This window comes from Budorcas taxicolor, chromosome 1 (genome assembly GCF_023091745.1).
Source record: "Budorcas taxicolor isolate Tak-1 chromosome 1, Takin1.1, whole genome shotgun sequence".
Taxonomy (NCBI): domain Eukaryota; kingdom Metazoa; phylum Chordata; class Mammalia; order Artiodactyla; family Bovidae; genus Budorcas; species Budorcas taxicolor.
In genome coordinates this window covers 46,786,959-46,800,511 of record NC_068910.1, presented here as the reverse complement: position 1 = coordinate 46,800,511, position 13,553 = coordinate 46,786,959, and positions in this window count along the sequence as shown.

The window sequence follows — 13,553 nt, the reverse complement described above, 5'->3', positions numbered from 1 at the left end:
TTGGGCAGACCGAAGAGCTTGGGCATCACCCATCCCCACCCATGAAAACACAGAAATGAATGGTGATATAATTTATTGGAGCAATAAAGTCCATACCTACCCATCACCACTTCCAATGACTTGTGTCTGCCCATGTGCACTTGCAGTAAAGCTTTTCAACCAGACCAAAGAGTGCTTAGCTCTGAAGCAGGCAAAAGCACCTGCTAAAGTGAGAGCTAGGATCCCAGAGTTCCTGCAACTCAGTTCCTTTATGGTACTGATGGGGACACTGGGGCTTGGTCTGTGGTCACACAGCTAGGCCGAGGCAAGGCTATTCTCCTGCCCACTTGCCACCTGGAATTTAGGCCAGGATGAGAGCAGACACTCCTTGTCAGGACCAAGGAGCAAGAAGCTCAGGTGGCTAAAGAGCCAAGGTTGAGACCAAGTAGATGAAGAAATCAAGGACAAAATAAGACAGTCAGTTGGGGACAACCCCAGAGCAGTAGGGTCGACCAGTGCACGTTAAGAAGGGGATGGCAACTGGAAGGAAGAGCCAAGTCTGGCAGCCTCCCCCGTTGGAGAGGATAATGGGAACAGTCACTTGTGCACACTGCTGATGGGAGTGCATATTGCTCAGAGGATAATCTAACATTGTCTAGTGGTGCTGGTGGTAAAGAACCCACCAGCCAGTGCAGGAGATGTAAGAGATGTGGGTTTGATCCCTGGGTCGGGAAATGGCAACCCACTCCAGCATTCTTGCCTGGAGAATCCTATGGACCCAAGAACCTGGCGGGTTACAGTCCCTGGAGTCTCAAAGAATTGGACACGACTGAAGCAACTTAGCAGTAGAATTTAAAATAAGCATCCTCATGACTCAGAAATCTCACTACTTTTCTAGAGAAATATCTGCACGTGTGCACAGAGACACGTACAAAACTTCATAGCAGTATTTCCTACTATCATGAGAAACTAGTAAAAACGTAAATGTCCAACCACAGAGATAGATCCATCAAAAGCAGTATATTAAACTAGGAGTAAAACCACCATATGACCCAGCAATCCTACGCCTAGATATATACCTTGCTGCTGCTGCTGCTGCTAAGTCGCTTCAGTCGTGTCTGACTCTGTGCAACCCCATAGACGGCAGCCCACCAGGCACCCCCGTCCCTGGGATTCTCCAGGCAAGAACACTGGAGTGGGTTGCCATTTTCTTCTCCAATGCAGGAAGGTGAAAAGTGAAAGTGAACTCTCTCAGTCGTGTCCAAATCTTAGTGATCCCATGGACTGCAGCCTACTAGGCTCCTCCGTCCATGGGATTTTCCAGGCAAGAGTACTGGAGTAGGGTGCCATTGCCTTCTCCGATATATACCTTGAGGAAACCAAAATTGAAAAAGATACCTGTATCCCATTGTTCACTGCAGCACTATTTACAATAGCTAGAACATGGAAGGAACCTAGATGTCCATCGACAGATGAATGGATAAAGAAGCTGTGGTACATATACACAATGCAATATTACTCAGCTATAAAAAGGAACACATTTGAGTCAGTTCTGATGAGGTGGATGAACCTGGAACCCATTATACAGAGTGAAGTGAGTCAGAAAGAGAAAGATAAGTATCGTATTCTAATGCACATATATGGAATCTAGAAAAATGGTGCTCAAGAATTTATTTACAGGGGAGCAATGGAGAAACAGACATAGAGAATAAACTTATGAACATAGGGAGAGGGGAGGAGAGGGTGAGGCGTATGGAAAGAGTAACATGGAAACTCACATTACCATATGTAAAATAGACAGCCAATGGGAATTTGCTATATGGCTCAGGAAACTCAAACTGTATCCATCTAGAGGGGTGGGACAGGGAGGGAGATGGGAGGGAGGTTCAAAAGGGAGGGGATATATGTCTACCTATGGCTGATTCATGTTGAGGTTTGACAGAAAACAGCAAAATTCTGTAAAGCAACTGCTGCTGCTGCTGCTGCTGCTGCTGCTAAGTCGCTTCAGTCGTGTCCGACTCTGCGACCCCATAGACGGCAGCCTACCAGGCTCCCCCGTCCCTGGTATTCTCCAGGCAAGAACCCTGGAGTGGGTTGCCATTTCCTTCTCCAATGCATGAAAGTGAAAAGTGAAAGTGAAGTCACTCAGTCAATGTCCGACTCTCAGCAACCCCACGGACTACAGCCCACCAGGCTCCTCTGTCCATGGGATTTTTCAGGCGAGAGTATAAAGCAACTATCCTTCAATAAAAAACAAACAAACAAAAAAAAGCAATATATCTACATTAGGGAATACTACAAAGCAATTAAATAGAGCATAGACGATCCATGCAGGGCCACCACATCACACACCATATCTTTGTTTTTTAAAACCTTTTTATTTTGTATTGGGATACAGCTGATTAATAATATTGTGATATTGATAGTTTCAGGTGGACAGTGAAGGGACTCAGCCGTCATATATCCAGGTATCCATTCTCCCCCAAACTCCCCTCCCATCCAGGCTGCCACATAACACTGAGCAGAGTTGCATGCTCTATACAGTAGGTCCTTGTTGGTTATCCATTTTAAATAGAGCAGATACGCCACATCTTTGAATGAATTAGAAAAAGATAGTCCCCTTTGGGTAGACCAATCAAAGAAAGGGAGCCCTTCCTTTGTGCTAAGTCAGCAGAGATGGACTGAGTTTCTGCCTCCCTCCTGCCTTCTGGGCTGTGAAACCAAAGAGATGGCTCTGACTTGAGTCCCTCTAATCTGAACCACCACGTCAAATGGAAAAACAAGTTGTAGAATAGTGTGCCAAAGAGAATGCCTGTGATAAACTTGAACATACATTCTTTATATTTTCTATGAGGACATACATACATACTGAGCACGTTAATGAGTAGAAAAAAAGACTGGGGAGGGCATACATTTTCCTGCAACAACTCTTTACTTCTTCAGTGGGAAGGAGCACAGTGTGTCAGAGTGAACTTTAATCTCATCCAAAGTGTTTTGATTTAACGTTTCAAAGGAGAATGCGTGTCTCTGTAATTTGTACCATTAACTTTTAAATTAAAAAATAAAAAAATGGAAAGTTGGGTGTTTGAGACAGAAGAAGAAATATATGTCCTCCTAGGAGACACCCACACCACCATCACCAGTAGATTTAGAGCATCTTGCTCCATGAGCCAAAAACCCCACACCAGTCTTCTCTAGACCTTGATGCGTGCTCATGTGCTCAGCCACTAAGTCGTGTCCAGCTCTTTGTGACCCTCTGGACTGTAGCCCTCCAGACTCCTCTGTCCGTGGGATTTTTTCAGACAAGAATATTGGAGTGGATTGCCATTTCCTCCTCCAGGAGATCTTCCTGACCGGGGATTGAACCTGAATCTCCTGAGTCTCCTGCATTACAAGGGTATCCTTTTTTGCTAAACCATCGGGGAAGCCTTAGATCTCAATACTGAACTCATTTGAGAGAGTGCAGGGGACTGAGAGCCCAGATTGGATGAAAGAAGTTTTTAAAAATAAGAGGAAGGTAACCCTAGTGAGTCTCTCTCAGTCTCTCTCTCTGAGGTGCGCCTGCAGGCAACCTTAGTGACTTCAGCTGGGCAGCAGTGGGGGAAGGAGGTGGGAGTCTTGCCTTTCTCCATCTTCTAGAGGTGGCCTCTCCCCAAAGCAGGGAGCACCACTGTGCCCTGGTGGAATGTAGCGAGACAGTCAACACACCAACTTGCACAAGATCAAAAGAGCCCTCAGATGACTTTGGGGGGCTTTGTCACACTGAAAAGAAGGTGAGGGAAGTTGACTGGTCTTGAAATTGTTTTTTAATGGTTTGATTTCACGGTCTTCTTGTTACTTAAGCACCATTCATCTTCCTTCAAATCTCTAGCCAGCACTTCACAGGGCTTGGCAGCTTAATTTCCTTTCAGCCTACTGGATGAGACAGAAGGGTCCACCGGTCACTTATCTAAGCAAAGCACATTGGGAGCCATTAGAACTTGCACCACCTGGCAGACTGTTCTGAACCAGAGAGGAGAAATCAAGGCCGCCTCACCATATGAGACTCAGGTAAGCGGATCCCTTCTTCCCATCTCTCCCTGACTGCCCCGGTGTAGACCAGTTGGAAACATGAGGGAGAGGGAGTCAGGCAAAGGAAGACCATCTTTTCTGTCCACTCAAGTCCTTTGAGCCACATGTCTAGGCAGCAGTGGCAGAGGAGAAATCACGGCATTGCTGGTGTTTCTATCAGGACCCAGCTGTGTTTAATCCTTGAAAGTGGCCAGAAAGTTATGGACTCTGCTAAGATCAGTTAAAGATCAAGAAAAGGAGATACCACAGAGCACAGCAATGAGTAACAAAAAAACTGTCTCATCTTTCTGTGTCTACCACACTGAGTGCTCCCAATGAACCACTTACATTTGGATTCTCTTAGTTGACCTATTTTCCCTAATCCTTTTGAGCCATTCGAAGCTAATTTTTCTGTATCCTTTTACTGACAAGTAACAAAACCAGAGCTCTCGGTTTCTCTCACTGCTTTGCCTGTATCTCCTTGGCTTATCCTTTTCTACAGCAGACAGACTTTCTCTGGGCAGCTGAGAATTAGGCCACCACCTTCTTCAACTTCAACTCCTTTCTGATCCATAACCCCTGGGACAGGGTCCTTCTCCAACTCCAACCAAAAAAATCTGAGACGGACCCTGATTGGTCTTGTTTGGGTCACATGATCCCCCAGTAAGGGGTCAGAGTCTCGTGACTGTCATACCCCCTCCCAGGTCATGTGTTTGGATTGGGGCTGTGCAAGTCCCCAGAGTAAGGCTGGGCATGCTGGAAACAAAGAACTGTAGCGGGCTCCCATGATGCTAACGGGCATCTGCAGTAAGCACCGCTTCCACTCTTCCGATGTCTTGGAATTCCTGTCTCTCTACTTAGTTTTAGATTTATTTTCTTGTCGTTGTTATTCAGTTGCTCAGTCATGTCTGACTCTTTGCGACCCCATGGACTGCAGCACGCCAGGCTTCCCTGTCCTTCGCTATCTCCTGGAGTTTGCTCAAACTCGTGTCCATTGAGTCGCTGATGCCATCCAACCATCTCATCCTCCGCCACCCTCTTCTCCTGCCCTCAATCTTTCCCAGTGAGTCAACTCTTGGCATCAGGTGGCCCAAGTATTGGAACTTCAGATTTATTTCCTTACTTACTTTTGGCTGTGCTGGGTGTTCACTGCTGTGCTTGAGCTTTCTCTTTGTGGCAAGCGGAGGCTACTCTTCCTTGCGGTGTGCGGGCTTCTCATTGCAGTGGCTTCTCTTGTTGTGAAGCACAGGCTCTTGACCCAAGGGCTTCAGTAGTTGCAGCGCGTGGGCTCAGGAGCTGTGGCGCACGGGCTTAGCTGCTCCACGGCATGTGGGCCCTTCCGGGGCCAGGGATCGAACCAGTGTCCCTTGCGTTGTAAGGTGGGTTGTTATTCACTGTACCACCAGAGAAGCCCTCCACTTACTTTTAAAAGATAGTTTAAATCTTATGAGAGTTTTAAAAGCCCCTTCTTGCCTGGAAAATCCCATGGACGGAGGAGCCTGGTAGGCTATAGTCCATGGGGTCACAAAGAGTCGGACACGACTGAGCAACTTCACTTAACAGAATCAGGCAATTATGAAACAAAATAAAAATTAGTGATAGAAATGTCCACATTTTAGCTTCCTCTTCCCTAAAAGTTATAAAGGCAAACAAACAAACAAACAAAACTCCTTTTGCCTTTTTCCTTGTTCTTTCTTTTGATAATAGCCAGGCTCTTAGAAAAGACTAATTCTCTTTTTCAGTGAAATTTTGCAGTTATTCATATTTTAAAATATTTGGAAATTTTAAATTTAAGTCATATTCCAATATCTAACCAGGACATTAAAAACAATAAATTGCTCTTCAATCCATCCCATACCCCCCCGAGACCTCTGGTTTGGTCTTTAGTTCAAGGTGTGTGCATGCTCCGTCCCTCAGTCATGTCAGAATCTTTATGACCCCACAGACTTCAGCCAGCCAGCCTCCTCTGTCCATGAGATTTTCCAGGCAAGAGTACTGGAGTGGGTTGCCATTTCCTCCTCGAGTTCATTCAAGGTAGCCAAGATTAACTACTAGAACTTCAGGAACTTCAGAGATGTACAGAATAGCATATTTCTAAACTTCCCCCTTGCTTTTGTAAGACCGATCTCAAAAGCTGTGTTCTCTCTGACTAGCCACCCATTCCAACCTAAGTGGAACTGATCACGTCCACTTATGTTCCCTACCATTGTTCTGAAGTCCACCAGTCATAACAGGAAGACTGTCATGGTAGGGGTAATGGGGCCATGTTTGTTAATCTCTCCCTTCCTTCCAGGCTGTGGGTTGCTTAGGTTTGTGTCTGAATCACCTCTGTGTTCTCTACATGCATCTGAGGGTGTGACACAGTGGTGGTCTCTGGGGTGGATGGATGGAAGGATGGACGGATGGGTGATGGAATTCCTCTTGATGTTGAGAGGGCAGGTGATTCACGAGTATGAGAGCCTAACGATGTGCTAGTGATTCAGGCCGTTTTGATGTGGCATTTCCATGAGACTTACAATAAGTGAGTAAATGATGATAAGTGAGAAAATAACGTCCTTGACTACAGAGGACCCCATGGTCAGCCTCAGGTAGGTTCTCAAGGAGCCTGAGTCACTTTGTCCATCTCTGCTTGATTCGGTTGTACAGGGCCCTGCCTCTTCCCTCGGCAGCCATGGCCCACACCCCCAGTGCTCACCTGTGAGCTGCCACCAGGCATGACCGCCACTCCCGCCCCCTCCTCTGCCAGAGCAGAGGCTCCTGGAGCTGGGGTGCTGCCCCCGAAGTAGTGCCGAGCCTTGGGGAACGCTGCCCTCCTGTCTCCCGCTGACAGCCAGAGCTCTGCAGAGCCTCAGCGGCGAGAAAGCAAAGCTCCCCAGAGGCCCCCCTGCTCCCTGGCAGGCATCCCCGGGGATCCAGGGCAGGCAGAGGATGGTCTCTGGGCTGGCTTCCCTCCCACTTGCTGGTGGCTCTGAGCAGGGGATGGGGAGAGGGTGGTATGCAGTGTGCCAGTGTTAGCCCAGAGGAGGGCTCCCCTGAGACTGCTCTGCCCCCCAGCCCTGCACGGAATCTCCGCATTGCTTCTCCTCCAAGTTCTCTAGAAGCAGCGTTCCCCTCCCTCTCCCCTGAGGACCCCAGGGTAGGCAGTGTGCAGCTGTGTTGAGGCTGTGCTGATTTGCAACTCCGCTGGGTTGATGTCAGAGGCATGGTTGTGGCTCGCCTAAGTTTTCTCTCCCTGGGCAGCTCATCCCCAGTGCAGATCTTACCTCGCTCCGAGCCTACATCTTCAGGGAGGAGCTGTCCCGGGGGGCCCCGCACAAGCACCCCAAAGTTAGCCTGTCCCAAAGCTCTCTTCCCCCACCCCTGGTCTTCACGTTCCCTCGGGCAGTGGTGCGTTCCAGCCGGAACCGGGACGGCCACCGGATCCGTGCACCCAGCCATTCACAGAGCGCAGCTGATGCTTTCCCCCCACCCCCAACAAACTTTAAACTTTTTGTTTTTTATTGGGGTATAGCCAATTATCAATGGTGTGATAGTTTCAGGTGAATGGTGAAGGGACTCAGCCATACGTATCCATCTATCCACTCCCCGCAAGGCCCCCTCCCGTCCAGGCTGCCACATAGCATTGTGGTGCCACCTCTTGACCCACTCAGACCCATCCTCGCCTCACTCCCCGCTCCCTCCATCCCCATTGCCCTCTTTGTCTACATGGGTCACCTCTTATCTGGCTAGGGAGGCCGCTACTGGTCTCCCCCACCCGCTGGCTCCTGCCTGACTCGGTGGCCAGACGTCTACCTGTCGGTGTGCAACATTTTCCCTGGTGATTTTCCAGAAACGTAGTTTTGATCCTATCACCCTCCTGCTTAAAGTCTCTGGAAGGTTTGCCCGAGTTCTCTGAAAACTCCACAAGTTCCTCTGTGCTGGGTAGAAGGTCTTATTGAAATCTGGTCCCTCCTTTTCTCTCAAGCTCACCTCTGTTCAGTCAAATCCCAGGGAGAAGGGCAGTTAGGCAGAGCAGTCACAGGGAGAGCAATAACTTCTGGGCCCACAGCTGCACCCGTTTTAAAGGTCATCCAGAAGCAGAGACATTACTTTGCCGACTAAGGTCCCTCTAGTCAAGGCTGTGGTTTTTCCTGTGGTCATGTATGGATGTGAGAGTTGGACTGTGAAGAAGGCTGAGTGCCAAAGAATTGATGCTTTTGAACTGTGGTGTTGGAGAAGACTCTTGAGAGTCCCTTGGACTGCAAGGAGATCCAACCAGTCCATTCTGAAGGAGATCAGCCCTGGGATTTCTTTGGAAGGAATGATGCTAAAGCTGAAACTCCAGTACTTTGGCCACCTCATGCGAAGAGTTGACTCATTGGAAAAGACTCTGCTGCTGGGAGGGATTGGGGGCAGGAGGAGAAGGGGACGACCGAGGATGAGATGGCTGGATGGTATCATGGACTCGATGGACGTGAGTCTGAGTGAACTCTGGGAGTTGGTGATGGACAGGGAGGCCTGGTGTGCTGCGATTCATGGGGTCGCAAAGAGTCGGACACGACTGAGTGACGGAACTGAACTGAACTGAGGCAGATGCTGCCATCTGTGTCAGGGAGGCCAGTCAGAGTGGAAGGCTCCTCGCTGCCACTGGAAAGGGCAATAGCGTGTGCCCCAAGCCCCTGCTCATACACCCCTCAGGAGAGCACCTTTCAGGATTCCAGGCTCACAGGAAAGTCCTCTCTCTCTCCTCTGCCCAATCTGAGTAATGGAGTAATGATTGATGTTCACTAAGCTCCTACTGTATGATCCAGGTACCAGGCTATGCCCTGTCCCATTTGATCTTCGCAGCACCCCTATAAGGCAGTACAATCATTACCCTCATTTTACAATGGACCTGCTGGAGTCCCAGAAGTCAAGTTGCTTGCTCAAAGTCACACAGACGGAGAGTGGCAGAGCTGGGATATGGAACTGTGGGTGTGCCCTACACCACTGGGCCAGTGATATTTCTTAGGTTTCAGAATCCAAGGGCAGCACGAAGAGGGCACTCCACAGTGTGGCTTTTATTCTTCTGCGTGTACTTCTAGCACGTGTAAGGAGCAGCTGATTTGGCATCACCTCCGCTTCCCTGGTGGTTCAGATGGTAAAGCATCTGCCTACAATGTGGGGGACCTGGGTTTGATCCCTGGGTCGGGAATTTTGCCTGGAGAAGGAAATGGCAACCCATTTCAGTACTCTTACCTGGAAAATCCCATGGATGGAGGAGCCTGGTAGGCTACAGTCCATGGGGTCACAAAGAGTCGGACACGACTGAGTGACTTCACTTCACTACTCCTTTTGAGGATGTAAGCATCTTATTGAAGAGAAAAGATTCAGAAATATCTTGGTGGTGATAAGTTGCAGCTTGGCCCACTAGAAGAACTTGTCTTGACCAAATCTGGGGAGAAAAAGGAAGCTCTACTTGTTGTTCGGTTGCTCAGTGATGTCCGACTTTTTGCGACCCTGTGGGCTGCAGCATGCCAGGCTTCCTTGTCCATCACCAAATCCTGGAGCTGGCTCAAACTCAGGTCCATCAAGCTGGTGATGTCATCCAACCCTCTCATCCTCTGTCACCCTCTTCTCCTCCTATCCTGAATCTTTCCCAGCATCAGAGTCTTTTCTAATGAATTGGCTCATTGGGTGGCCAAAGTATTGGAGCTTCAGCTTCAGCATCAGTCCTTCCAGTGAACATTCAGGGTTGATTTCTCTTTAGAATTGCTCTGTTTGGTCATTCTGATCTCAGAGGCTGCAGGTAAGGAATCTCAGTTCAGAAAATCACCTCCCACATGCCCAGAAATGAATTCCATTGTGAATTTACGGCCACTGCCAGGGTTCCACCAGGAGCGGGAAAGAGTGTGTTCCACATCTCAGGGATGGCAGCTGAGATGCGGGGTCCTGTGTCTCCCCTTCAATGTGAAGAAAGCCTCGTCATCTCCTCAGGACAATAGGAGGTGGGACCAGAGCCCAAAGGGTGCTGCACAAGGAGAACTGTGGGAGGGGTCGAGTAGGCAGCGCTGTGTTAGACGTGAAGACCAGCATGTGGGAGCAGAGATGAGATTTCCTAGACGCAAGCGATGCCTTCAAAAGTGAACCTCTCCAGCTGCCTATCTCATCCTTGTGGCTCCTCTTTGTCTGCCTGGCTTCAGATTTAAGGTCAGTGGAAACACACAGCACAGGTTATTCAGAAACTACCGCTACGGACGCGGCTGCTTCCTTCACAGTGGACACATGGAATCTGACCCGCGTTCTTCTCCCACCCTGGGCAGCCCAGAGGAGTCGGGATTGAGGACTGGGGCTGTGCAGGAGGGGATCCCGACTGCAGGGCAGTCCGTGCGTGGTGACTATGTGTTCCTCACATCCCAGAGAACGCCTCTTCCTCAAGATTTATGACTTCATTTTGTTGTAATGCTTTCTGCCAAAATTCTAGGAAGCCACAGTGACGGATGGGTAGCATGGAGAGGGGCAGAATGCGCTGGTGGAAACAGCTCAGACGAAGGCTTAAAGGGAAGAAGCCCTTGATCAGCAAGTGTCTGCTGAGCACCTACCCTGTATGCTGTGCGTGCTAAGTCGCTTCAGTCATGTCTGACTCTTGGCGACCCTATGAACTAGAACCCTCCAGGCTCCTCTGTCTGTGGGATTCTCCAGGAAAGAATACTGGAGTGGGTTTCCATGCTCTCCTGCAAGGGATCTTCCTGACCAAGAATCAAACCTGTGGTTCTTATGTCTTCTGCACTGGCAGGTAGGTTCTTTTCCACCAGCACTACCTGGGAAGCCCTTGCCCTCCTTGCTTATTCCCAGGGAGGCAGAGGTCAGAGCCACAGCCCCTTAAAGGACACTGAAGGCTCTGGCAATGCCTGCCCTCCCTGGGAGGATGAACGTTAGCAGTCCTTCCAACTGGGGGACAGAGAGTAGCATCTCAGAGGAGCTCCGGTTCATGCCAACCCCTCCCGGACCAGTAGTAAAGCTTCAGAAAAACCAGCCCGTGAGCTAACCCAGGGTGGGGAGAGACCAGGCACAGCCCTTTTATTCTATCCTGTCTAAACCCTGTGTGTCCTCAAGGGTAAGACATGATCCTGACCCTGCTGATGGCTGCCCAACCTTATCCCTCTGACACCAAGGTGTTCTCCCCTTAGGCCACCTGGAAAATGAAAGTTTAGTCACTCGGTCCTTGCGACCCCATGGACTGTAGCCCGCCAGGCTCCTCTGTCCATGGCAAGAACACTAGGGCAGGTTGCCGTTCCCTTCTCTGGGTGATCTTCCGACCCAGGGATCGAACCCAGGTCTCCTACACTGCAGTCAGATTCTTTACTGTCTGAGCCACCAGGGAAGCCCTCAGGCCACCTGGAACCTCCTCCAGAACAGCTGAAAAGCCCCCCCTTGAGGAGCTTGGTGTCCACCGCAGGCCCTCCTCCCATTTCCACTTTGTCTACTCCAGTTTCTCCTTTGAAATAAATGTATTCAGTCTGAAGGTACAAAATGGATGAAACGGTTGTTTTTAAATGCTGATTTCATGCCCCTCCCAAAGGCACTCTTTTGTTCTCCTGTTTAATTTTTACATCGCATTGGCAATAACAAACTCTAGGGCAGGTGCATCAAAGGAAACTGATAATTGCTAACTGTACATTTTATTTGGTTCATTACTTTGTTAACACCTGATTCTGAAAAATACTCCCTCTGAACCGGCATAAAAATTATTAGCAACAAAGAGATCCTTTTTTGCATAGAAATGGGTTTATTACCTGCCACCTGCAGTGAGTGTGTGAGATTGGCTTTGTGGCAGCCAGCAACATTCAGCAAGCACCTTTCCACCTGCCTCCAGGTAAACAAACATCTTATCACCCAAGGGTTATAACCTAAGGGTTCTGTTTTGCTGTGCAGAAATGCACCCATGTTGCTCTGGTTTGGGATTCCAGGAGGGTGGGAAATAGTAGAGTCCCAGGGACACGGGGTTGTAAAGTGGGCCTGGGGCATCCCCAAGAAGGCAATAAGGTATAGGAGGTCCTAAGAGCTAGTTGAGGGGGAGCACACTGGGAAACCACCCAATTACTGAGTGTGTGGGATTCATTCTACATTTATGAGAGAGTGTTATTTGCTCAGTCGTGTCCGACACTTTAAGATGCTATGGACTGTAGCCTGCCAGGCCCCTCTGTCCGTGGAATTCTCCAGGCAAGAATACTAGAGTGGGTTGCCATTTCCTTCTCCAGGGAATCGTCCCAACCCAGGGATCAAATCTGGATCTTCCCACGTTGCAGGTGGATTCTTTACGTCTGAGCCACCAGTACTTCCTATGTGCACAGTCAGCAGCAGAATTCCAATGTATGTAAGTAGTGGGTGGTGGATACACCTGGATGCCTCCTAACATCTTTAAATTCCCTTCCTGTGTTTGGGCAAATTCCCTGGCTCATGATCGCACATTCCCACCCCTCCCCTCCTGCCCCTACCAAGGCCTCCTTAAGAGAGAAGCTATTTAGAATGCCTCTTGCTTCTCAGGCTCAGGTAAGAGACAGCCTTCACCGATGGGACACCCGCTGGAGACTTTGATTGGGAAACTAATGTCATAAAGACATGGAACCCATTCTGCTGAGCATAGCAGCCAAGTAGCCAGCTAGCTCCCAGTGACCAAGATTCCAGATCGCATCCGAGCCCCACACTCAGGTACGTGAATGTGATGTTTGTGTCCAGGGCTGTCTTCTATTTGTGACAGAATCTGGCCACTGTTCTTTGCTACTGGGTATTCAGGCTTGTTCCTCTGGACCTCTCAGAATCTCTGGGTTGTTGATATACCTGAACAAATGCATTTTCTGCTGAAACAGGCTCAAATGGGTTTCTGATGTTTGCATCTGGGAACCCATGTACTCATAGCTCTATACACTGCAAATGTCAGATGCCCAAAGGACATTTGTTGGTTTGTGAAATCTAAAACCCCCAGGAGTCTGTAGTCTCAGATATGGTCAGACAGGGACTAGGACTAGCTGCATAATTTGCAAAATAAAATAAAACTGCTAGTTGCTCATTTGTGTCCGACTGTGACCCCATGGACGGTAGCCCACCAGGCTTCTCCCATGAATTCTCCAGGCAAGAATACTGGAGTGGGTTGCCATTTCCTACTCTTAGCGATCTTCTTGACCCAAGGATTGAACCCACACCTCTCACATCTCCTGCACTGGCAGGTGACTTCTTTACTGTAGCCACCAGGAAAGCCCAGGTAATTTGAGAGGCCCAGCACAAACTGAAAGTTCAAGACCCTTTTCCAAAGAGTACTGAGAATTTCAAGATGACGGTGCAAGAGCATGAAGCCAGGTACAGGGTCCTTCTGAGTGCAGAGCTCTTTCTGACGGCACAGACGGCATGCCCACAGTGCTGGCTCTGCTCCAGGATGCCTGTGTCTTTCTCGTCCTCCTTCTTGGTTCTGTCAAGTCCCATCTGACCCGTTGCCTGCCCACGCACTCCAGTGTTACAGAGGGGAAGGCTGGCTTCCCACAGTTAAGGCTCAGAGCCCAGTTGCATCT